Source organism: Pezoporus occidentalis, unplaced genomic scaffold (genome assembly GCF_034315485.1).
Source record: "Pezoporus occidentalis ecotype Australia unplaced genomic scaffold, CSIRO_AGI_Poc_V1 ctg15, whole genome shotgun sequence".
NCBI lineage: Eukaryota > Metazoa > Chordata > Aves > Psittaciformes > Psittacidae > Pezoporus > Pezoporus occidentalis.
In genome coordinates this window covers 6751525-6778797 of record NW_026913316.1, presented here as the reverse complement: position 1 = coordinate 6778797, position 27273 = coordinate 6751525, and positions in this window count along the sequence as shown.

Below are 27273 nucleotides of genomic sequence, written 5' to 3'. Positions count from 1 at the left end.
CAACATGCAAGGAGCTTCTAAAATGAACTGAGGCAAAACTGCCAAAACTGTGGCTGCTGTGTAGATGGGTGCCTTGTCTTTACCAAGAGAAATTAAATTCTTTATTTTGGGTTTCTGGCAGATAAACCACAGAACGCTACTGCACCATTTCTAGCAAGAGCATTTGATGATGCATGCAAATAAAGTCTGTTTTAATGAGCTTCTGGTCAAGAGGAGGCAGCAGAATTTAATCTTAAGACTTATAACCTCTTGAACATATGGTGCTAAACAGGAGTCTTTCACAGCCCAACTAGTAATGAGAACTAATCTGAATTAGGCTAGCAGTAATATGCAACAGACCAAACAGGAGAATCATATTTCTTATTTTCAGTGGAATAATATTTCTTATTTTAGTTGCCTTTTTTAAATTTAAAATAAGTTATTGACATAGAAATTAATTTCAAGAGGTGGATATGACCAAATAGAATGTCAAGTCTGTGCTGTGTCGTAAAAAAAAGAAAGAGCCAGGAGACATCAAGCAGTAGAAGGTTTTGGCATAATAAACATTACCATAATACTTTTGTCTGTATAACACTTCACATGTGCTTATCCATATCATGAGCACTGCAGCATAATAAAAAATATATTCCTAATATATTTTGGAAGCCCTTACAACATTTTTGCGTCTTGTATATAGCATCCTGTTGAGACTCAAATAGGGAGTCTTAATGGAATGATATCAGATAATATCACAGTTCTTAGATGAATATTTAAAACACTTGCACATATAGAGAGAAAGGAGTAATGAAGGAAATGAGGACATGAGGGAGGAAGGAAAAGAAGAATGAATTGGTATATACACTAAAGTCAAGCAAATTCCACACCCTTGAAAAGGGTGTTTCAAAAAGATGGAGTGCTTGACATTTAAATTGCACTGATACAGTATTTTACCCAAGTTTTGTTTGTGAGCACGGATACTTGTCAAAACATTGTTCAAAGAGAAGGCCTGGAATATGGTCAAAATTTATACTCTAAAGGACTGGAAAATTAAGTAAAACAATATTGACATTAAATCAAGTATTTTTTAGACAGCTAGTGTAAAATACTAAATATTTGCATGGAACATATGCCTGATAATTGCATTTCAGTTGCAGACCAGATGTGATACTTTCTCTACTGACTGCAAAGAGCAGCTAAGTGTTGAAAGCCCTGCTCTTAAAGTGTTTAATTTTGGTGGTTATGAGGAATAGGAATATGCTATGACTAGGTTGCAAGAACATCCTAAAACAAATAAAGGCATACCTATGAAAACTGCAGAGGTGACAACATTCATATAAATGTACAATGACATTCTGGATGTGTTGGCATGACAAACATCTAATATCTTGGTGTCGTGGTTTAAACCCAGTCAGGTAACTTGTTCACTCACTCCCAGTGAGTGGTGCCGAGCTGACAACAATCGAGGTCCCCCCCCCCCCCCGCACCGGGGCTCTCCCCTTCCCTGCTCCCGGAGGAACGGGGAGGAGGATCGAGAGAGTGCAACTCCTACGGGTTGAGACAAGAACAGTCCAGCAACAAATCACCACCACTACTATCAGCTAAAACAATGATAAGGGAAAATAACAAGGGAAGAGAATACGATACCACCGGCCAAGAAAGCGAGTTCCACCCGGAAGCCCCCGTCCTTCCGGGTAACTCTCAGTTACCCCTCACCCCGGCATGACGTGCTGTGGTATGGAATACCTCCCCGGCTAGCCCGGGTCAGGCGCCCCGTCTCTGCTTCCTCACAGCCTCCCCTCCTCCCTGGCAGAGCATGAGCCTCACAGAGTCCTTGGTCAGGGTAAACATCACTTAGCAACAACCGAGAACATCGGCTTCACCAACACTGTTCTCAAGCTGGAAGTCAAAACACAGCACTGTACCAGTTAACACAAAGGAAAAACATGACTGCTACTGCTGAACCCAGGACACTTGGGTAAGGGGAAGAAATGCACACGCACATATATATTTTATGTATATACACCACCTTTTTGTCCAAATAGGTTCCACTCTGTAAAATTCCTGTCTTCCTACTTAAATCACCTCTAGATGAATTTCTGGGCATGATCAAGCTTATTTCCAGTGTTTATTCTTTACACCTTTAAAAGACTTTTAAAAAAAGAAGACATTAATTTTGCTTTTTCTGTATTTGCATCACTAAAAGGCAAAAGTATTCTCAACAGCTTGCTTTCTAAAATGCAAGAACAACTGTGCAATTTTTGTAGCAATTTCATGCTTCTGGGATAAAATAAAAAAATAAGGAAGGAGTAGTGGTGCTGGATGTTGTCAAAACCGAAGGGATGACAGAAAAAGGGATGAACTAGATATAAATTATTACCATATTATCCTTCTATCCATAGAAATTTTATGTGCTTTCTGTTTAAAATACATACAAATATGATTTATGTAAAACATTGCTTAGCTAGCTACTTTAAAAGTATAATATTTGCCTTGTTTTTGTTTTTTTTTTTTTCCATCTGTCTAATGACTGTTCAGTCTATTTGGCTAGTAGAAGATACCGTACTTTACATTGTTAAGTATAATGGCATTCAAAGTATATGAATATCCTTGCTTGTATAAGTAGTTGAACTGGGCCCATAGTGCTTAAGTATGTTGAAATCAGTTCAATAAGAAATCCATAAGCCTTGGAGACATGCATTAGAAAACATTTTTTTACCACACTCTTTTGGCGCTCCAATCTGTAATCATCTTTTTGTAAATTTATTTCTACATTGAAATGTATTTGCAGGTATGCGCATGTAAATGTTGTGAAGCTGTTACATATATTTATTTCTAAATAAGTGCAGGGAAGGAAAATGGGGTGCATGTATGTGTGCATTTGTAAATACCATTTTTTTCTTTTAGTGTTAACAATGCAGAATGATAGAATCATTTAGGTTGGAAAAGATTTTAAGATCATCAAGCTCAGCTGTTAACCTAACTCTGCCAAGACCACCACTAAACTATGTCCCTAAGCACGTCTACATTTCTTTTAAATACTTCCAGGGATAGTGTCTGCATTACCTCCCTGGGCAGCCTCTTCCAATTCATGGCAACCCTTTACATGAAGATATTTTCCCTGATATCCAATCTAAACTTCCCCTGGTGCAACATGAGGCCTTTTCTTCTTGTCCTGTTGCTTGTTATGTGGGAAATGAGACTGACACCCACCAAACTACAACCTCCCTTAAGGTAGTTGTAGAGAGCAACAAGATCTCCCCTCAGCCTCCTTTTTTCCAGGTTAAACAGCCCCAGTTGCCTCAGTCACTCCCCATAAGACTTGTTCTTCAGACCCCTCACCAGCTTTGTTGCTCTTTTTTAGACACATTCAAGCACCACGATGTCTTTCTTGTAGAGAGGAACCCAAAACTGAACAGAATATTCAAGGTGTGGTATAGTGAGATACAGTTTAGTGCTAAGCAACATTGTCTTGTCTCAATGGGACCAGATCCTGTGACCTTATCTAAATGACACAGGGACCATGCTGATTGTCCCTTGAAGGAGTCTTATATCATTTTCATCCAGGCAAACATATTTTAATTTGGATATATTCCAGGAAGGCAATTAAAGAACTGCATAACTTTTGGTGTATTTTAATTTGTTCTTCAAAGCAGCACTTGCTGATGTGGACTAATCAGCTTTTATGTGCCAGTGAAAGCACAGAACATGATGACAGATGGTAAGCCAGAAAAATTCTTGTAGCTAAATACCCACTGTCACTGTTAACCCAGAGAATGACAACTTTGGTGTCATTTTGTACAGGATGTAAGAGTTTTCTTTTAGCTATTGTTAAGTGCTCAAAATATCATGGACTGCCTGGTGTATTTGAACATGAAAACATCTAACTGACATATCAGTGATATAGTCCTAGTAAATGCTGCAAGTTCAGTTAGGCAAGACATATCTGTGGCAATGTCACTGTGCAATGTCTAATTTCTTAATCAGTGCATCTATTTTACCTTAATGTCCATCAGTAGCCAGTTAATCAGATGAAACCTGTGGGGAGATAGCTGTCTAATTAACAGTGTGGGGGGGGAAACCCAACCAAATTCTGCTGATATTTCTGCTCAGTATTTTACTAGATCTATAGTAGACATGCTATTTCTAATATAAGAATCCTTTCAAACAGTCAAGCTTCTAGGAACAGCAACAGAGAAATGCACTTCAAATGCCCACAACAAGGAAGGGTGGACTAGATCGTAGAATCCTAGAATCATAGAGTGGTTCAGGTTGCAAGGGACCTTAAAAATCATCTAATTCCAACCCCCTACCATGGGCAGGAGCACCTTCCACTGCCACACAGCTTGGTGTTGTCAGCAAACTTGCCGAGGGTGCACTCAATCCCACTGTCCATGTCGTTGACAAAGATGCTTCCTTGCCTCAATCCACCAGAGACAAAAAGCTTCCCAAAGAAATCACATATGCATAAAAGTTATTTAAATACATGAACAGCTTGTCATTGTTATGAGGTGAAAAGATTCAATGAAAAATATTTGTATGTATTTCAATATCTTTGAAATAAAAAAATAATGAAGTCCAATCTTGACACATCGATTTAGTCTATATTGAGGAAAACATAATGCAGACTTTTTCACCTTAATCTGTGCAGTTTATGAAAGTAGAAGCAAGAACAACATCAGCTAAAATCCCCTGTCATTAATCCCAAGTGGTTTTCTGATCTTCCCATTAACTGACTTCTGTGCAGCAAGCTAGGGGAAGCATGCTTCATATGTGCTTCTTAATTGCAAAATTGATGCTAATGAGAAAAGAGAAAAGCATATTGTAGGCTTTGCTTTATAAACTCTGCTCTTCCAGCTTAAGACTCCAGAATAAGTTGTCCCTCATTTTCATATGCAAAATATCCTTCTACATTCTTCATGAAGATACTCGACTTTTCTTTTAGTATGGCTTGGATTTTCTCATCCCTTTCATATGACTCAGATGACAACCCTGTATTCAACCATCTAATTTCAGAAAATTTCCCGGCTGGAGGATTTCCATCACTTGCATGTTGACCTAAGAACATCTGATATATTCTCTACCACCTAGGTTACAGTATGTCTTTTTATTAAGCTCCGCTGAGTGCTGTACTTCTGAACATTTAGCTATTGCTGGAAAATACATATTATCAGCTCTAATTTTCACATTCAGGACTGGAAGCTGAGGTTCTCCTGATCCCTAGACAGTACTGGATTGCTACAGCACTCTTTATGCTTTGCTTAATGCATGCTTTGCTTGTTTTTTTTTAAATATGTGCAATTGCCTGGTGGGTTCTATTTTACAGTTCATAGTAGAGTTCACATACTGTTCACACACACAAACCCAGTGAAGTCAGGTGACAATAAAAAGACAAGCTACAAGATACTAGGTAATAGCAAGTAAAATATAACAAGGGGATCCAAAACCTTACAGAGTGTGTAAAATACAGTGTCTGAGTGTGTAAAATAGACTCCTCTAACTGTTCTTCATTCTGCAATAAATTACAGGCCAATCTAAAATACTGTTTTGGACAGGAAAGAAAAGCCATCCAAAGATGTGTACAAATGTCACCCTGAGCAATTTCATTCCACCCCTTTAAGGGTCTTCATGCTTTCCTGATAAAATGATACACCAGTCCCAAATAATGCCCTATTTATAGTATGTATCTCCAAAATTACAGGCTTGCATGAAGGAAAAAGTTACAGAAATCTCAGCAGAAGAGGAGTCTGTAATGAGCAGAGCTGGAGGGAAAGCAGTAGAGAAGCAATATAGACAGCGTATGGCAAATGAAGACTTATTTGTGTTTTAAACAAGATCTGGAACTGAACATTTTGTCATGTGTTTGGTTGTATGTTTACCAACATGCTATTTTCTGAGGTGGTTAATATCCAGGTTTGCATCTTCACAACCTGATGCTTCTTAGAAGTAGAAGCCCAGTAACATTGCCAATAGTTTCTATGAGAAGCTTGGTAACATGATCTGGATTGATTATGGGTATTTGACACTAATGAGTGTGAGAGTTTATTACATGAGATTATCCTACTATTTATTCTTGTTTCTCAGCAAGATTCTAGATTGTGCATCAATTCCTTGAATCCATGTGCCTGACCTCTGTGTCCTGATCCTCACTTCCACCTGCCTCTCCCCTCAATTAAGTTTACCTCCTCCTGAGCTTAGATCCTTTAGCACAGTGCAGGATTCTTCACCATCAGCCCAAGTACAACTTCATAGTTGCTTTGATTTTGCAGCTAATATGATTCTCAGCTTCTTCACTTTCATCTCAAACTGAGTGTGACTCTAATTTGCCATCTTTACTATCCACATTTCTCCCTCTGAATTTACCTTCTACAGTCATATAATATAAAGTAGATCCCTGAAAAACTGGTCTGCTGACTTCAGAGAGCTGTGTTACTATTTCCAAATTTGAAACTTTCAACAGGGTTTCATAAAAATCTTGAAAATTTTGTAAGGTTTCATATATGAAATATATACTTTGTTTGCGTCACAAATGATTTCAGAATTCAGAATTCCATAACTTTAAGAAGCAGAAAGTGAGGGAAGCCAAAGAACACCAGATATGACGGACAAAAAATTTCAGGTGTCTAATATTATTGCAAAAATTATAAAGCAGTAATGCGATAGAGGATTAATCCAAGATGATTTGTCTAAGTTCACCATAAAACTGGAGAAAAATGTTCATGTTTTTTATTTTTCCCTTTATTCTGATGGTAATCACCTTCTGATGCTTCTAAATCGTCTCTGCTCAAGGTGGACCTTTAAAATAAAAAGCCACATGCTTTAAGAATGTCCTGGAGGTGACTTTCTGAATTATCTGACCACATTCCCATGATATTGCTAACTAATAGAAATAATTTTCGTACAAATGTAAAAGAACAGCAGCAAAGCATCTTGCTCCCTGGGATTACTGAGAACTCAGTTTTCCCTTTGTTTTGGAAGGAAAAAGGAAGAAGTGAGCATATGAAAGGAATATCAGAAACATCAGAACAAATGATTCTTCTCAAGAACCAATTTTAATAATGATTTTAATTATGCATTGAACATATGGGTAGCATTTCCACACAAAGGAAAAATTGGCAGGCAGTTGCCTTTTTTTTTAAACAGAAACAGATAACTTTAGATTCAGCCAATCTTTTTGTATGTGTTTTGTACAGTCCAGGGAAATGTGCTCTGTCAACTACTAGCATTCTAGCTCTTAAAGAAAGGCAATAAATATACTTGTTTCTGAAGAAATGTTTTCCTCTTAATCATTCAAAAATAACAACTTGGAATGGAAGACATGAAGGCATTTGACTTGGACCTTTTTTCTTCCTGATGACTTTTGGTTTTTACAGGTTACTTAATCTGCTACAACCTGAAAAATCAATATCTTCATATTTTACCTTAGCTACCCAGCGCTTGCTTCTATATATCTTCATATCAGCTAGAAGGCTGAGGCTGTGATAAAGAATCTTGAACTTGGATTAGTACATTTCACAATATAGATGTGTTATTTAAAAAAATTACACACTGGGTCAATCAGTCTCCTATTAAGAAGTGAACTGAATTTAATTTTGAATTTGGCGAGACCTTGAGCTGACCAGTGTGGTGAAAGAATCTAGCCCATTTTCACATTTTTGTGTTTGGATGAAAAAATATGACAAAAAATAAGATGACAGTGTTTATGAATTTCACTGCTAGATTTATATTTTAGATAATTGAACAGCGATTCAAAAGTAATAAGAAAACTAATTATCACAATATATGAACTGGCTCATATGATTGTGTAAGAATTTCCTGCATCTTTCCCTCCATCCTCCTACATTACAAAAGCAGTATCAATGGCCATGGGAGAGAAAACATGTCAAAACTTCTTCTCATATTACTCTGTGCTTTATGTACGTTTTTTATCTGTGTCTGATAGCCTAACAATACTCTGTGCATATTTTGAAAATACAAGTAGCTTGTTCCAGGGAATGTATATGATTGCCACAATCTTGGTATCAACAAAATGAGACCTGAATGTTTAAACTTGCTCAGTTTCAAGAATCTATCAATCCAGATGTAATTTTAAGGGATGAGAGAATATGTGTTCAATGTTAGCACACAAAATAATAGTGGATATGGATATCTGGGAAATGTTCTAGATTATATTACTGTAGTATATTACTATAGCTATGTTGCTATAAAACATATTAAGGACAGAAAAAACTATTAATACTTTGTAGAAACAGTTAGGTTCACCTCCTATTATTTAGCTCAGCAGTGTTCTAGGTAGAGATTGGATATAAATCCAAATTACTTGCTTGTTATGTACTTTGCCTGTTTGTATAGAATCTGCTAGTAGGAATGGTAAGTTATTTCCACAGAGGCTTTTTCTTCCAGTGAATTTTATTTTTGTTCTTGTCACTGCAGTTAGTCTTCCCTTGTTTTGAATAGTGATCCATAATCTGATCCAAACCATTTTTCATTAAATGTGAGAGCTTTTTCATATCTTTGTTATGTTTCTCTTGGCCTCTGTGATTTAGTAAATACAGATCTCCTCTTGGCAAATTAAGCACCTCTGAACAGTCAGTTTCGATCATCAGAGTCACCATTTCTTCATGGATATACGCATCTTATACCCAGTTCTCTTTTACTGTAAAAGCCTGAAGTAGAGACCACAGATAATACAGAAGTTAAGACACTGATGCTTAGTTATCATAGGCTTAATATTCACTGAAAGTTTTATTAATGTTCAGCCCTTCTGAAGCTGGTAATTTATATTAATTGCCTGTCTATTGAATAGTTTACCATAAATTTAATATAGATTTTATTGAGCAAACACACTCCCCTTCTTACCAAGCCACCATCAGGTGCTACTGTGGAACTGCAGCCAAATGATATACCTGCTGTTTAAAGATAGTTTTGCAGACATATTGTGCCTTTTCATGGCACAAGCAATTCTTCTAAATGACATTTTTATAGCTGTTTATTTAGATTCTATGTTTATATTTTCATGCATTTAAATTTTGTCCATATTTTGTTTTTCTGTTTCAATTATAAATGATTATAATTTTAAAAACCTTAAGACAGAAATATATCAAATTCTTAACACCTTCTATCTAATAATCTCAAATTGTTTTGTATGTATCAATGAACGATACTCCACTGAATTTTTTGGTATGGATAATCCTTGTCATTTCAAAGCATTTAGCAGACTGGAAAATAGACATACAGTAGGATTAAGTAACTTGCCCAGGATTGAACAATGAGTCTCAAAGCTACTTTTGTGGAAGTGGGAGGAGTACAGCTAGATATAGTTCCTCTGTGTGTGTGTGAAGCTAGCAATTTATGCTTCAGATGAGTAAAGGGTTGACAGTGTGGTTTATTTTGTCTATAGTCTTTAATGCATACCTACAAACCACAGGTGGTTGGTAGGCTGTGACCTGACATCCATGAATTCAAGCTATGTTTGCACCACAGACAGTGGAATAACTGAATCTTGGATTTGCAGATATAAATGTGAATTACCTGTCTAGGACACGAAACAGTAGTATAGTCATGACAACAGGAGCTCTGTGTGGCTGGCTGTGCAGATGCTGATCAGGTTTATAGATGGTGCTAAGCTGTGGTTTAGTGGTTAGTTGTGACAGAAACTACTGCATGTATATCTACATAGGGAGCAGTCATTTCTTGGTCCAGAAGAGAAGCTGGACCCCTGGGGACTGTGCTCCAGATCTTAAACCTCCTGCCATGGAACATCACAGAATCCATGCCCTTCTGAAACTCCCACCTAGCTACAGTGAACTGCAGCAAGACACAAAGTGTTGTGGTTTATTAGTACAATTTACCCCCTTCCTTTATATATATAGAAATCACCATGGGCAATGTCATAAAGATACCACAGTGAACAAGAGATAAATATACTGGCACTAAGTCAGAAAATGACCCTGTGATCCATAAGCATTGATACAAGTTATTTTTTTTTGACCTTTTTGTTTTCTTTCTTTCCACATGTAAATTTTTCTCTTTGAGATCCCAGCCAAAATGGCAAAAACATTCCTCTTTCTGTTTCATGAGTATTTAAATCAAATCTAAAGCTAAGCGAGAATAACTATAATTGTAGTTTCAACAAATGCACTGAGATACAAATGAAGCATGTGGATGGATAGACATCTATGGCTTTCTTTAGCTCTTATGATGTCATCTGATGTCTGTCAAATTGTAATTATGGAGTACACACTAATTATTTTGGTAAGAGGAATTATCTTTTTTTGTTTATGTTATACACCTCTCCAGAGGTCCATGCCCCTCTGGAGTTTTTTGTCGTTCAATTTTACCATTGTTCGGAAGAGAGAAACATAAAAAAGTAACAAATGTGTTTATTCAGAAAGACTTTAATGAAGATGCAGATCATTAGGAAATACTGCCTTGTGACTCAGTACATAATCATGATGCTGTCCTACAGAAATGGATGGTGGTGGAAGTGAAAAAGAATTTTACAGACCTGTAGGACAAAGTTGTCATGTACTGAAATGAAGATTTCTGGCTTCCAATTGCCTGCATTTACTTTTTGGCAAAACTGGCCTAGATGCAGCACCCATTTGCCTAGGATGAAGTACATACTATCCTTTCAAACTCCTCACTTTATATCATTTTCCTGCCTCTAAAATTTGTGCCTGCTGACACAGAGAAAAAAAAAATAATATTTTTTTGCACAAGACTCTTTCTTTTTAGCAACATCTGATTACTGATTCTGACATTAACTCCTTAATGTCACATAGGCTACTCTCAGTACTTCACCAACAGCAGCTACAGCAGGTATCAGTAGATTAAAACATATATAGGAATATTTTTCTCTAACGTTTTCATCATTACTTTTGTCTTAATTTTTGTGGTTTTACAGCATTATTAGCATATTTATCTGTGAGAGACTGCAAGCCAAGTCAATAAAGAGGTTGAACAACAGTTCAAAACCTAGAGGTTTTCTCAAAAGAAAAGTTGAATTTTTTTTGCCTTCCAGTGCTGTATATGGGATGCCTAGGACTGAAAGAATGGATGACTAGGTGCAGACATTGCAGTGGACAGAATGCATTATGCAAACCAGGGAGACTTTGTTCTAGAAAGGTAAGAATTCATGGCATATTGCCACAACCCCCTTGAGCATTATGCATTGATGGTGCAATGAGTGTAGAGCTATGAAAATAAGTTATTTTTTTTTATCTATAAATCATCAGAATATTCTAATGCTAGTCTAAAGGACTACATAAATGTTGCAAATTTCTTAAACATACAATGTATATTATATGAGTTGCTGAGTTAATCAAAAACAGACCAAGCTGCTTCAGGCTTTAATATAAATTCTGTTTAAAACTTAAACCTCAGAGATGCAGTCAATCTAACCTTACATATTAAGTCAAGTACTTCACAAAGGACTCTCATCACCCTAGGCTATCCCTCTAATCAGTGCACTTCCACATGATGAGTGTGATGGCCTAAATTACCTGGAGGAAGTGCTTTCTTCTCTCCACTGACTCCAGAGAGACCTTGTGGAAGCCAGGCATCTCAATTAAATGCCTAAAGTTATATGAGAGCAACTGAAACTTGAATGCACCAAAAAATTTGCATATGTCTTGGATGCTCGGTTTATAACTGACTTCCACATCCTCTTCAGACATCTTTTTAAAATGGGGACAGGGTAGACTTCCCATACTTTTATATACAACAAAACTTGATGCCCCTTCAGTTTTCACAACAATAATCTATTTTTGTCCTGAAACCAGTCAATTATCAGGTAATGAAATTCCAAATGGTGGAGGCAGATGCCTTTTCCAATTTCATGATATGATTTAGTACTAATTAAAACTCTGTTACACACACCTTTTGATGAAGACCTTCACATGACAATATTTCTGCATTTTGTATTTCTCAAGCTTTGCAATTCCAAAATTTTGTTTCCAATTTTACTTGCAATTCAAATTTTACTTGCATTTCCTTGAGGGGAGGATCTGTAATCTACTTCTGCCATCAGTCTTTTCCACTCTGCTAGGTAGTTTCTGCCTTTCTCTTCAAGATGTCAAAACCAGCTCCATCTATGTCTTATTTGAGGAGTACTTGTTCAATTTTTGATAGTTCCTTGCTGGACCATTAGCCAGTGCCTGTGATAATTTTTTGTTTGTTTTATTATCTAATTTCAGCGCTTGAGCTCTAGTTCAACCCTAAGCTAAGCAATTTGAGGGGCAAGATTTTAGTTCAGAAACTAATACATATATATTAATTTGGCCCTAGTTAATTTCCAAAACTTGACAAAGCTTCAGGTTTCTCTCTATTTTAGCTGAAATAATTCAGTCTTTCTTGTATTCTAGTGTTAAAACCTTTTCCTTATTCTACTTGCTAAACAGTGTGTGTGTGTTTGTGTGTGTGTGCACACGTGAACAGCTCTGTTTCCCTACAGCCGAGAATCTCCAGCATTGTTTTCCACATGATCTTCCCCATTTCTTTGGTCATTTGTATCAAGCCTCACTCTCCTTCTGTTGGAAGCACTCTTGAACAGACATGCATGTGCACTGAAAACACTGCCAAAAACCCCACTCAGAATTCACTAAGAACAAGAGGCAACCAAAGATGGGGTGCATATTTGCAAAGTTACAGTAAGTTCATGTTTAAATAACTGTTAGAGATCAAGTCCCAGCCTGTCTTCCAGACACCACTAGAGGCATAAAGGAGCAAAAGGCACTACTTTTGAATAAATAATTCTTTTCAGAATGCAGAATAACTGTGAAAGCTAGTCCTGGAAATAACTAAGTGATATGGAAAGTAAAATAAAATGATACCAAGTCTCAGAGGAGACGGAGAACTTCCCTTGCTTACTACAGTTGGTAAGTGCCCAGACAGTATGATGTTAGATATAAAATATAAACATAAATAGTTTGAATATACATGTAATATCATTAAAATTTAATGGATTTAGTAAATAATATAACATATATTCCATTTTTAATCATATAGTAAAAATCTGAGTAAACAAATTTGAATAAAGCGTACTATTTTGGCTCTGTGATTAATCAATGTACTCAGTTTTGTGTATTTGGTGAAAATGATGTTGGTACAATATTCACAGCCAAAATGAAATCAAATGTCTTTGGATCCATTGTTTTGCTTACATATACAATAGTAGAAAGCTCATACAAGCAGGACAGGAACTGATTTTAGAGAATAACTTGATGCCTTTCAAAGGAAATTAATTGCCATGTTTTGGAGGAATATAGTGACCAGTGTAGAAACACTGAATAAGGAAAAATCCTCATTTACATTTATCTGTAAAGATTTGGACCATTTGCCAGGACCTGGTTCTCAGGAGCTAAGTGCTTTCCCACAGCTTCTCTAGCAAAAAAAATAAGGAAGACTTCTAAAAGCAGTGGAAATGGGCATCTGAGCACCCAGTGCTGGACAGCAGTTCATGTCTAAAGGAGCTAGTCTCTGAAACTGCTGTTTACTGAATGCCCTGTTTGAGGTCTGCTTAGCCTGTATTCCTTCATACTTCTGGTACCACTAAAGGAGTTAAAGTGTACACCAGCAGAAAGATAAGTTTCTTGTCTTTTAGTAAAAGGAAGAATTGAATGTGGCCCAGTAAGGAAAAAGTCTCTGTCATGATTGCCTGCTCTGTTATGTATCTCCCTGGTGTGATTAAGCAGCCAAATTACATTATTGAAGTCAGATAAGCCAAGAGCTGACAGGCTTCCTGCATCAGTTGTTAATGTTGAAACTAATCACCATGTTAACATCATATTTATTTTGTGATTTGGTCGATAATTAGGAGTATTGGTAGTATTTGAATGATTTGCCAGTGGCTCAGAGTTTGAGAACTGAATGGTCTGTTCTTTGGCTCTAAACTGGTAGTACAAAGAAGAACACTTGAAAAACAGAAGCATTTTCCTGAGCATTCATTCCTGCAGCAATTAGCAGGTACAGATCTTACTACATTTTACAAAAGAAAATAATTATAAGACATCAGCCTGATTGTTTTCTAGTGAAGTCTTTTTCCTTACAAAAAGAAGGAAGTAATTTCACCAAAAAAAACAAAGAGGGAGAAAGAAGGAAAAAAAGTCCACGACCATGCACTATGTATTGATCTTATTGAATTACTTTGGACATTTATTCTGTCCAGTCACAATGTTTCTTCTGGGTTTTGCTTTGTTTTTAATAAAGGCAAATTTTTAATAGATACACTAAATAATTTTCTGAATCTTTCTGAAATAGAATTTTTTTTATCAAGATGACAAGATCTCTATTTCTTTAATTTTTAATTGTTACTAGTTACTAGGAACAGAAAAATACTGTTTAGTAATAACATAAAATGCTGTTCCTATTTTTGCTTGATAGTTTCTGTGTTTCTCTGCATGAAACAAGCATGTACACAATCCTGGTAAGTATTAATATTACATTTAAATACTAAATATTTTAAACAATATTTAATATTTAATATGCATATTAAAGTTCAGTAAGAATCAGAGAGGTGATTTATCCTAAGTTATATCAATAGGAAAGACAAAATATAGCCTTTGGTCTTGTGACTTCTCCCTTTTGCTATCCTGTTACAGTAAAATATGGGGGTAATGATGAAAGTGGAATGAAGACAGAGCAATAAAATTTAGGAGAGCCACTACTCGATTGTTTGTTTTCCAGATGCATGTTAATTCTTTCAAGAGCTACCTTAAGGAAGTTAAAATAAAATATAAGATGTTAAGTCCCAACAGTGAATGATTTTTTAATCTGTATCTTATGTAATAACACTGGGACCATGGAGATAGCTGATCTTTTTGCTCAGACCTTCTTCTGTATCTGTTTCTGTGGAAATTGCACTTTCAAAGTTCTTAAATGCTTACAGTGTTTTAAAAATGTATATTTTGTCTTCGTTATATTTGCACATACATTAAGGAGTAGTATTACTAAAGACTGGCCTATAACTAGAATAAACTAGAGTTGACTAGAAATGATGGTTTCCTTAATGTATTTGGCAACAGAGACACACCCTGATCACATTAGATTATAATTATATCCTCAATTGTTAGGTTGCTTGAAATAGCTTGAAGATGTTTGCATTTGGAAGGACTATGGCAAGAAGTAGCAATAATTACAACTGCATTTGATAGAGGAATCCTGTTTTTTTATATGAAAAATAACAATGTAGAGAGAAAGACGAGGAAAAAAAAAGAAAACAGAGGAAAGACAATTTTAAAACAGTCCCTTAAGTTTTATCTTTTCCAGAGTATCAGAATATTTTCTGATTTTAAAAAGACAATTGCAGTTTTTGCAACAGAGAGAAATAAAGACTCTGTACTTTTTTTGTGTGGACATCACTCAAAGCTTTTTCCCAGTCACACAACCAGGTAGTGTGTTGACCCTTATTTGCATTACCGAGGGAACATCATCCCTTTAGACTTTTTTAGTTTAAAGCTGAAATTTATGTTTTCACACTTAAATCAATTAGTTGAATTACTGCAAGATTTCCTAATTAGAAAAAAGACCTTGGAATCTTTTCTTTTTAAGCTGCTTCCTTAGATAATGCTTGGATACCTCTTCAAAGAACCTGTTAGACTTTAAAGAAGAAAAAGGGATTGGGAGAATAAGATCTCTGAAAGTGTTTATTCAAAGCAATAAGTGAACTCCTGAATCAATTCAAGACACGGGCAATGAGAATAGCATGAAACACGCTGGGGAGCACTGCTGTTAATCATCTACTTACCTAGTATCACAATGAGCCCAGGCTGCTTGAAGAGAATGGAGAAAAATAACTGAACCATTGGCCATTTAATAGAAGAAAACAAAAATTACATGATACCTGAAAATGAAAGTGAAAATTCTGAATGTTGGCTTGCTCAAAATGTCAGAAAAGAAAGAAAATATTTCTCTGGAAATCTGAGGTTTGTATGGTACGATTCTATTTCCCTGCAAAGTCACCTCATAGAGGATTTTCTAAAGAAGGATTTGGTTTGTTGATCCAAAGGTCACTTTCATTGGCACTCCTTAAGACCATATAGTCACTATACAGAGGCCTTTAGGAACACGGACATTTACAGTCTATGTTTTGTTGAACAAGGTAAATGCTGTCAAGTTTTCTTTGCCTATTTTAGCAGCTCCAGGAAATTTTATTGATCCTGAGGATTTCTTCACCATTCTGGGAGAGGATAGGGGTCAAGTTTCTTTATTAGTTTAACACAGCTAAACAGAAAAGACAGACTCTGATTTCACCAAAGCAAACCTGTCCCATTTGGTGCCAATGACCCTTGCAGTGAAAATGGCCTATGGGGCATCCAGTTCCACTAGTTCAGAAAAGGTAAGTGAGAATCAAGAATGTGTTTCTATCAATAAAATCTGTATGAGTGACCATGCAAAATGGCAGTTACCTGGCACTTCATTAAAGACATGCACTGAAGTATTGAAGGAGATATTAAGGTTTTATTCAGGTGAAGTCTGTTTTGGTCTCCATGTAGAAATGGTATACCACACCTTTTCTATAGACACATTTAAACTTTTGAGACTTAAGATAGCAGAATCTTTTTCTGAATATATACCATCCTACATATTGACTGATATAATGCCTCACATTTTGGTGATGTTAACATATAGATAAAGAATTAGGAAGAGCTACCAGTGAAGTGAGGTTTACACAGGCAATCAGTTTCCAAACAACTCTGTTGACTGAGAAGTCGTTTCTCATCAGCTCTTTGCTGTGTCCTTTTTGCTGGAATAACAGATCTGAAGTGGATGCTCTTCAGACCTTTCCAGAAATGTCTACTGGATTAATTTATAAGGCAATGAAAGCTGTTGTAAATCAACCCAACTAAAATAGGTTACGAAAGACGCACAACATCCCCTGTGGTTACTGCCTCTTGCTACGCAGTAAAAAGATATTGGGGGCAGAGCATCTTCTGACAGCACTAGCTATAAAGATCTTTTTCTGCGTCCTTCATTTCTGGGTATGTCACTGATGCATCTCAGACCTGATCAAATGCTTCACTGTCACCAAAAGAAGCTACTGAATTAAGTGAGCATAGTGTATAACAATGTTCTGAAGAAAAGAAAGAAAACAGCTAAAATAAAAAGTGAGTTTCTGCACAGTAGAAAGTTGCTGCTTGAAGAATTTGCATACCTAAACATAAGTGGCTAGCCCTATTTTAAAGAGATGAGGGGTATTTGATCTACCTGTTGCTCCAAAGTACACAGCACTACAAATTCTTCACCTTATCTGTTGGGCCCATACAAATACTTCTGATACTTTAGGGCATCTCAGATGACACCATATGTTAAGAAATTGAATCCCACCTCATTGTAGGTTTTTCTGTTGAATGCATTTATCAATCCAATTATTTAACTTTGAATGAAGCAACCTTTTCCACTCTAAGTTGTTTTTTTTTCATAATCAATATTTTGTATTGGAAATACTCCATCTATTAATAGAACAGGTAATGCAGCAATGTTTATGAAATCTATGAACAGACTGATTAATACATTTAACATGTTTACAAAAAGCTGATGAAAGGAAAGGAAGATAATAAATGTCTGATGAAAATGCTTAGCTCCAACAATCAGTGTGATTATTTCAACTCCATTAGATTATTGTTTTTCTTCATATGCTTAATACTTGAATACCCGAATAATTAAAGTGCAAATTTTGTTTCTGACTAATAAGGGAAATATTTAAAATAGCTTAAATTATATGCTTTGTTTGCCTCTTATGAAAGGAGGGAAGAAATAAAGGTCATCTGAAAGAATGATTTTTTCTTTTGGAGAAACTTATGGTGACACATGAGATTTAAGACAAAAAAGGGAGCTGAAAACTGCTGGGACAAAGAAAATAATTGTACACTGTGTGAACTGTAGAAAATGAATATCTGCGCTCAATATCTTTGCCATTAGCAGTGCAGCTCTAGCTGTACATAGAACTCTTAGCTGGAATTTGCCTAATAAGTTCTACTGTGGTAAAAAAGCTTTAGAAAATAACATGTGTATTTGACCTACACTGAACATTCTTCTTTTTTATTAGCTAAACAGTCTTAAGGCCCTCAAGGTTTGTTTTGCAGCTGTAGGTGCCTGTATTTTTATTTGTGTTCATGGTCTCATTAAAGTCAAAGCATAATTTAGCTTCAGAACAGTCACTGAAATGTGGTGATGTTACACCTTAAATTGTTATGGTTGCAGTCTAATATAAATTCACATAAAACAACAGGGATTATAGCTTTCATTTTCTAATCAAAGACATTTGACACATCTGGTGCTGATTATTATATCAGCAAATATAATTATATTTTCTTAAAGTTAAGTGAAAAACAGTAACAGAATTCTAATGCCATAGTCATAAAAATGTACATTTCCATTTTCTTAATGAAAGTCACCTTCTACTGGATAAGTATAGAAGTAAACTGCCAATTGACACTTTGAATTGTTTCTACTAAAAAGAGCCTCATTATGTAAAATCATCTGCTGGGAATTGTATAATACAGTGGCTGCACTTAAAATGTTACTCCTGAACTGAAAGGTTTTACTGTTTTGAGAAATATTTACTCAATTCTCTGAATTTGCCAAGGCCCAAATGTGGAACAGAATGTGTAATAAAAAGTGAAAATTAGAGATATAAAACTATTACAAGCACAAGAAACATAAAACACTGAGAATTGTTAGTTTTGTACAAATAACTCATTCTTGTCACCTCAGTTTCATGAACCTTAACTTCTGCTGTGAAGAATTCTTACAGTGTATATTAAGGGACAACAAATTGGCCAAGACCAGAATAATTTTGAAAATGCAGTGAGGGATGTAGTATATATGAGACCTTTAAAAACCCCAACCAAGCAAACAAACAAGAAAAAAAAACCCAAACAACTCACAGAAAGCCCCCCAACTGGTTAGACCAGGAAAAAAAAAAAATCTCCTGTTTCCCTCAGATTTGTTCCAAAGACATGACAGTCTAACTTCCTTTTATGGCTAAATAAGATAAATGTCAGGCAGCTTATAAAAGACTCCACTGTTTGAAGACAAAACCCAGTCTAAATAACATACTACCGTGTATCAGCCACAGAAAATTCTTTAATTTGACAATAGAATTTTGAAGATAAAGATTATTCAGAATTTCTGCATGTGCCCACATTCTTAGCTCTGAAGGGTGAGCACAGTGCTACAAATAAAAGGTATCTGACTAGAAAGTTCAGTTTAACACAAACCTATCTAGAAAGTTATCAAAGAACCAGGCTGTGGAGGCTGTGGAACATATTCCAATCTAATTAGGTTTGTCAGATATTCAAGTTTGAGTCAGCCGTTTGAAAGTATTGTCAAGTGTCCAGGCTAGAAAGAAACTCAGAGCCATGCAAGGCAGGTGGGAGCCAGCATCAAGCAGCTGCAGCATGGTTTACATGCAAGCAGGATGCTCAGTTATACTAACAGTATTGGACCACAGGGCCTGGTTGCTTTTTAATTCCTTCCCAATCAGGTAAGAAGGCACATGTGCTATACTGCAGACACCTACTTTTTTGCAGGGAACAGTCTTTGTGCATCAACAGTTCATCCATTGTGGGGCAGGACTAATGCTGGTTGCATTTTAGTCCAGGCAGAACTGATAAACCTAACTTTGCCAGATCTGGGGAGAGATTGCTGTCTTCAAGATGTCTCCACAGGGCCAGTAATTATTCTAGTTCAGAAATATGTTACTAAAGACCAAAAAAACAGTCTTACTGTTATAAAGTTTTCTTTGACTTTGAAATGGTGTTGAAGGAACAGGGAAATTAATTCTTTCAGTAGGAAATGAAGCATGCACTTATCAATAGTTGATCACTCCATTATAGGAAAGCAAAATTATTTTACTCAAGGAAATAAGGTGCTCTTGTCATGAAAATTTGTGTTTTCGATAACCATTTCACTCATCTAAAAGAAGAGCACTAGACCATGTACCCTGAGTTACTCTGCCCATTGTGTGAAGTAAATGCATCCTCGTTGGATGTAAGGCTGTAAATGTATTAAAGAATAGAAACGGAGAAGAAAATATCTTCAACTTTATATGCATGAGAGATCCCAATTTGGATGTTCAAGATAAGGGTTTATGAAGCCTAAAAAAGCTAAGTGAGTATAGAAATAATGTGGCACAGCTGCAGGAACAACTCAACTTGCAGGAAATGTCCTTAATTACCAGTGTGAAGAGAGACAGTTATAAGCCAAGGATTCTGGCATTCTTTCATGTCAATGTAGAACAATTTTTGCTTTTGGCATTTTTTGCCATGATAGTATACTGGATTTGTGGTCACAGAATTTTTATTTTTTTTCTTTTTTTATGGTAGCAAGGCCTGTTTTAGATGTCCAAAGTACTTTTGAACAGTCCTGTTCATTCTAGGTGAGAAATACATAAGCATGTACTTTCATATGCATATACGTATACAGATAAGTTTGCTCATACATACACACATATACTTTTTTTGGTGGAACACAGATGTTGTAACTTGGAAAGTGTGTTTGTATCATTACAAAGAAAAAAGCTTCCAAGCTGATTTATGTTTAGGGTATAAAGAAAATAGCAGAACATGTTGTGAGTAGGCACAGTGTATCCTTGGACATATATTTAGGCAAACAGTAAATACCAGAAGAGCTTGCAATAACTGTACAAAAACCTCAAATACTTCAAATCCTAAACTTTCTTCACATGTAGCCTTTTAATGTGCTCTGTGCATGTGTTGTAACTTTAACCTCCAATAATACATTTTTTACCTGTAAAACACATGGAAATTCAATATTGGGTTTCCTGGTAGAATTGCCTGCATTGTTCCTGACTTTAAATTTTACTGTGAGCCATAATGTATCTGGTGCTTCTCCAGATGTGTCAGTCATATAGTCAGTGAATTCTTCCAGTAAAATCAACATCTTCATCTCCTCCATAAAATGTAAGTTTCTGAATGTGTTGACTAAATGTGTGGCAATGCCAATCAACTAATAAACCCAAAAGAATGTATTCCCTTTTCCACAGACTTTTTCTGTCAATAAGTGTGTGTATTTTCTGACCATTGCAGATTTCAGAAAATCACCAATAATCATGCCCGTAAAGCTGTCCCTGTATGCCAGACAGCTTTAATGGTATGATTTGAAGACATCTTCTAGTGCCTTCTCTGGCATTCAGTTTCTTATCAGAACCTCAAGAATAAACTCTGCCAACTGGAAGGGAGTCTACATTGCTACAGAAAATCTACTTGCATGTACCTTGGTGCAGTATCTCAGTTTGAGATCCATGTGTATATCATCTACTTGCACATGTACTTCAGTGTGTGTATTCGCCTTTGTTGTTCTGCAGGTATTACCTACGCAGAAAATAAATATTGGGAAGGTTTGCACCAAGGGTCAACAAAATTAATAAGAGATGCCACTTAGTTTTAATGATATGCTTTATGTTATGTATTCATAATTATTATATATTCACTAATTGGAGACCATTTTCACTTGTTAAACAACAAAGAATTCTAGAGAACTGAAATGCTGCAGATGATGGGGTTTGTTGATGTTTAGTCAAGGAAGTCTTATAAGCCTCTTATGCACCAAAGACTGTTGTTCATGCTGTTCAGGCTTCTTATGACAGTTTATCATTACAGTGATTTGCAGAAAATCGATTTGCCAAGTCCTCCATCAGTATGCAGCTGTTTGTTCAGCTTTAATGTATCCTTCCACACCCTTTTGGGGGTATCTGTATCCTGTATCATCATTATAGATTCCTCACTTGGGCTTATAATATGATATACAATTATATTTTATGTTGATCTATCAGTAAGAAATACTGACATATAATTTTTTTTATTTGCATCATTTCATGAAAGATAAAAGGATGATGTCCTTATTTCTCTTTCTTTACATCCACCTCCTTAACATCAAAACACCTGACCAAAGGAGCTGGAATAAGAAAGAGTGTAGAAAAGCTTTTAGTTCTTAATGCCTTAAAGGGAGTGGATTAAGTGAGTTTTCCCTTGCCACCTCATTATCATCACAACTGTTTTTATATTCCGTCTGTCAGCTACTTATGATGTGTTGTCGTGGTTTAAACCCAGTCAGGTAACTTGTTCACTCACTCCCAGTGAGTGGTGCCGAGCTGACAACAATCGAGGTCCGTGTCCCCCCCCCCCCCCACCGGGGTTCTCCCCTTCCCCACTCCCGGAGGAACGGGGAGGAGGATCGAAAAAAAAAAAAAAAGTGCAACTCCCACGGTTTGAGACAAGAACAGTCCAGCAACCAATGTACAACACAAATCACCACCGCTACTATCAACTACAACAATGATAAGGGAAAATAACAAGGGAAGAGAATACGATACCACCGGCCAAGAAAACGAGTTCCACCCGGAAGCCCGTGTCCTTCCGGGTAACTCCCAGGCACCCCCCACCCCGGGCATGACGTGCTGTGGTATGGAATACCTCCCCGGCCAGCCCGGGTCAGGCACCCCGTCTCTGCTTCCTCCCGGCTTCCCCTCCTCCCTGGTAGAGCATGAGCCTCACAAAGTCCTTGGTCAGGGTAAACATCACTTAGCAACAACTGAAAACATCGGCTTCACCAACACTGTTCTCAGGCTGGAAGTCAAAACACAGCACTGCACCAGCTAACACAAAGGAAAAAACAAACATGACTGCTACTGCTGAACCCAGGACATGTGTATAGGTTGTCCTATGCTGGAGCCAGTCCTTATCTTCTAACATAACATTAGGTTTAATTTTATCAGGTGTTTGGGATTTCAGATCTCTCTGTGATCTCTAAAACAACTTTTTTTGAAGAGGGGATAAAACTAATGAATTGCAAATCACCTTTGATAGTTCTGAGATTTTAGTACAAGTATTAGGAAGGGTAACACAGTACTCCACAGGAAGTTGAGGCTTTTTGTAAACCACTGTAAAGCTGCTTATTAAGAATAATGTTCCCAGAGAAGGCCTAATTGCCTGGGAAACTAGAGTTTGCATTCAGTTGCTCTTGGAAATTGTATGAAGAGAGTTATTTCCATCATGAATGTGTACTTCTGGTCCCTGAAGGGATGGCAGGACCTGCTGTCCCTGTCCCCTGTCCACCAGAGTTCTCCAAATCCTGCACAGGATCACATTTCAGCCCTCTGAGGACATCCATCCCTGCTTCAGTGATGCTGCAGCAGGGCTGGGCTCCAGCTTCCCACATCCCTGCCCGGCCTGGCCATGGACCCCACTGAGCCAGGCCCACTCATGGCCCAGGTCCTAGCCTAGCCTTGGTCCACCCCTATCCCCAGGGAGGTGCCCAGTGCCCAGGGCTGCGGCTGTCTCCATGCCACCTGGCTCCCCTGCTTCAGTTTAGGCTGGTGCAATGGGACCAGCCCTTGTGGCACCTTGACTGTATACTTTCATTGGCTTTAAAATATGTCAGTCAACTTTTTAAATGAACAACTGAAAAGGCTATGAAAAGTATGGAAAATCAGAGGTAACGTGTCCAAAGGGAGAGGAGAGCACATTTCTAATTCTTCCACTGTCACAAGACCTACAAAAACATCTTGGAAAAACAAATATTAAAACCTAGTGTTTCTGCCGCGAAGGGACACTGCAGCAATGGAGGGGGCTCTGCAGAGATCTTTTGGAAGGAAATCAGCTGTTCTGTTGTACAGGAGGTGACATTAGCACAGAAATCTTTGAGACGTGTTAACACAGCATTTTACTGATCCACAGTGTACTGTCTCTATAGGCTACTTTCTGAATTATCTTTTCTTTACAGTGTTTTTCCAGTTCATCTGAGCTTTTCCCTTGGTTATTGAATGCCATCAGTAAATGGCATTGGACTGATTGTATTGATGTTTGTCTTAATAAAACTTAAGATAGTCCCAGAGTGTCTCCTTTCCTTTTTTTTTTTTCTTTTGCTCATGTTTTTGTCATTATTTTGAAAATTATCTAAATCATCTACATAGAATACAGAACAACATCATAACAGATTTGCATTTCCTGGTTTTGCTGTTCAAGATTTCGGTTTGTTTTTTTTTTGTATTTTGTTTGAACTTCACACAACATTTTGTATTAACCCAATGTTTCAGTCTGCTGTATTTCTATTTGCAGTTTCTAATTATGTATGTTCTAGATCAGTCTGAGCATTGTTAAGACTAATCTTTACAAATACATTTGTTTTATTTTCACTTTTAGCTTCCAATTTTTATTATTTTTTTTTTTAGAATGAGATCAGCTCTTGAGTAATTAAGCCTTTCTTTACTCCGTAAGAAACAGATAAAATATTCTTAGAGCTCATCAAAAACAATACAGAGACACACCTGGCTTTTTAGAGGCCTTTGACTGTAGTCTTGTGTTCCTCTACCCTTAAAAGCACTTAGACTCACAGGCATAGGTCTCCAAATAGCATTTCATTCTTACAGATCAAACAGTGATATTCAAAGTCAAACTAACAAAAGACGAACATCTTTTTAAGGCGAATATCTGTCTATGCAGACTTGTACTGTTAATCTCCCTGACATCTCTTGTGTTCCTAGGGCATCAGCCACCCCTCAAGCAGAGCTCAAAGGGAGCCTGTGATCAACATTTTTCAGTCAACCTGGCTGTTGCAATTTAATTTGCTTCTTCTGAGAATTCTATATCTCCTAGCAGTAGCTGTTGGCATTGGGAAAGTGGAAAGTGTAAGCAGGAGGCTTGATGACCAGATTGTTCAACTCCATCTCAGTGAGTGCTTTATAAATGTACATAGCAAAGTCAGTGGTGCTGCAGAGCTCTACAGGAAAACATCTACCTTGAGAGAATAGAGCAGTGTCTAGAGATGTCTAATGAGCACGTATGTGATTGCTCACATGATAGAAGATCACGCTGTTATTCAGTGATCCTGTAGCCTCTGCAGTTTTAACTCTGTGCAATTCAGAGGTGCAAAAATATCTCTTAAAAAACTCTGATTTGTCTTGCAAGGGCAGAAACAATAAAGAGAGTTCTACAATCGACACAGCTTCAGGGGAGTCAGGAAACTCATGACTCACAGGGAAGCACTAGCCCCTTAGAGAAGACAGCCTCCTCTACAGTGCTAATGCTAAATCCTGTCTAACAGTCATCATCTGTTTCCCCTGACTACAAAAAGGGTCTGGGTCACAGTAGTGAACAGTATCTATTTTATGTTCTGTTTCCTCCCTTGTGTGCTGTTTCTTAAAGACAAACAGGTAAGGTAGACTGCTATAGACAGAGGCAGAGATTGCTTATTCCAGCCAAGCATGCAAAGGGAAAAGAGCATTTCAGGGATTGTCTAGAGGAGATGCACTCCTTTTACCAAGGGATTTTGTGGGATTTGGAGCTCCTGGAAGTAAAGACATGCCTTAATTAACTCAGTGAATTGGTTATAAAATATTCTTATTTCTATTCCGTATGACATAGAAATTTTGGAATTTTTCTGTTTATAAGGTTTAATGTTCTACTTATATTTCAATCAGTTCAGTCTTTTTTTCTTAAGTTTAAAAGCCTCTTGCTTTTTTGTAGTTTTCTAGTCTCACCAAACCAGGATACTGAGACTATGACCAATACATCACACATATTTCATTAGAACCTCAAAGAGCCAATCTACATTGTCTTTAAACAAAGCTGCTTATAATTACCAAACTGTCAAAGTGCCGAAACTCTCTCCATCTCCTGTTAAACTAAGTCTGTATATTAGATTTGTCAGAAGTAGCTTATCTGCAAGCACAGTCTGTACCTAGAGATTTTACCCACTCAGACAGAAGCAATTATATTTAGTGGAAGGAATAATGTTTGGAACAGCACTCTTCGTAAGTGCTTTATTTTCATACATTTCATCTCTCTGATCTTATTGCTTAGTCCTTGAAATCAAACAATGAGAAGCTGAAGAGGCCAAGCCAAAACAAATAGGTGATGACAGAATATTAGTGTTTGTCAGTGTACACAGGTGAGATGGAAAATAGGAAAGCTCTTACTTGAAGAAACAAGTAAAGTGTATGGAATAAAGGGCACTTTTAGAAGCTACTGACACTATCTTTAGGAAGTTGTGTAGATTTGGTTCATTGCCAGTTTGGAAATGAGAGGAAAAACAAGCTGTCAATGTTTTCCTATTTAATAAACAATGAATGTGTTAGGCATAAATGAGTTACATTGCTATGCAAAGGGCTACATAGTTCAGCTTTTTGCTAAAATTTTTGTGACCATAATTTTACACTCAGAAGATTTGCAATATATTTTCTCCTGTCCTTCCATCTATTTCATTGCTCATCCACTACATTTCTTAGTTTTGCCATGTGTGTCTTGCAGTTATTTCACAATGCCTAATGTAATGTTTTATATATGGAGATAGAGCACTGTCTCTTGCCTTTAAAAGGATGATTTAGTGAAATAAGGGAATCTCCTGCCTAGCCAGTTGCCTTAGTTTTTCTAGTCAAAGCCTGTTTGTATTGCACTACTGTGAATCAATTTCTGTTGGTGTTTACTACTTTACCCAGGGAAGTGATATTATGACTCCTCAAACATAAGGCAGAAATTTAAAATATTGGTGACCTGACCGCTTAGTTCTCAACATACAACTTCAGTGTGAAAATCACATCTGAATTGATTTTAAATAGAGATCTTGTGTACATATTGGCAACCTTAAAAAATAAATGTAGTCTATCAGTCTATCAGTCTATCTTAAAAATAAATTGAAGTCTATCATCTGATGGTGCTTGACTATGGCTGCGTGTTATGCAACAAAACACCAAATATGCAGTGCGCATATAATTTTCTGATAGTCTGTAACAAAACATCATTCTTTTCGTGAACTTAAAAAAATGTATTGCAAAAATACATTACCATTGACATGACATTCAGGTCTATCATATCACTTCAAAGACCAATTTATCTGGAAGATATATTTGACTGTAGAGTGAGGAAGAGCAGATATGGTAAAATAAACAAGCCTTGTCATATTACATTTTCCACAAATACATCACAGTAATGAAGGCTTGTCTTTCCCATTCTCACACATAGGAAAAAGTTCAGTTGCAGAGGTATTTATCAACAGTGAATACCTAAATCAATATATAAATGCATAAACATTTTCTTTTTGATCTGTGTAAGATCAAGGAGGATTTCACATACCTTCTGTAGCTACTTTCACTGATAATAAAACTCCCTCTGACTCACTGTTGTGGCTGAAAGAGTAAATGTTCAGGACACAATTTCAACTCATAGGCTGAGAAAGTGTTTTATTTCTCCGATAAAATAGAGGTGGGTGATGCTACACATTTCGTACTTATGCAACGGTAAGTAAACTCTACAAAAGTTGGTAAGACACCTTTGCTCT